Source organism: Nannospalax galili, unplaced genomic scaffold (assembly GCF_000622305.1).
Source record: "Nannospalax galili isolate Female #2095 unplaced genomic scaffold, S.galili_v1.0 scaffold188, whole genome shotgun sequence".
Classification (NCBI taxonomy): domain Eukaryota; kingdom Metazoa; phylum Chordata; class Mammalia; order Rodentia; family Spalacidae; genus Nannospalax; species Nannospalax galili.
In genome coordinates, this window is record NW_008360325.1 from 1,209,583 (window position 1) to 1,210,144 (window position 562).

Genomic DNA, 562 nt, shown 5'->3' on the forward strand with positions numbered 1-562 from the left:
TTTTTCTGTCTTTTTGAGACAGGGTCTCCCGGTAGCCCCAGCTGGCCTGGAACTCACAGAGATCCGCTTGTTGGGGTTAAAGGCACGCACCACACCCAGCTCTAGAGTCTTTTTTATAAGGTAGAAAAGTAGAAAAAAAAGAGAAGTAGAAAAAAAGTAGAAAAGTAGAAAAAGCTGCAAGTCTGTGTAGAGTTGTGGCGCTTTGTCTGTGTGTTCATGGTTATTTTCCTACCATACTTGGTTCTGATAACATAAACCAGCTACAGTTGGCTCCTTAGGTTTTCTCTATAAACTCCTGCCTTCCCCTGTTGTCCTGCCTAAGTACTGTAGAGGCTGGACCCCACCCCCAGCTTCATTGGTAGTTGTTGGTTTTCTAAACTTCCTGGAGATTCACATCACTTCTAAGCCATATGCTTTACAATTTTGCTTTTTGTTGTCTTGCAGTGCTGGGGTCAAAGCCAGTGCCTTGTCATGCCTAAGCAAGTGCTCTATCTACCACTGAGTTCTACGTTTTTATTTTCAACCTCTTATTGTGATCAGACCCCACCATCCTGATTTTTCT

General features: G+C 43.4%; 1 protein-coding gene across 3 annotated transcripts in view; it reads left to right on the plus strand.

The window, feature by feature from the left end:
- Positions 1-562, plus strand: part of Cdc42bpb (CDC42 binding protein kinase beta) — a 103,363-nt gene that overhangs the window by 68,505 nt on the left and 34,296 nt on the right. The window lies entirely within an intron of this gene.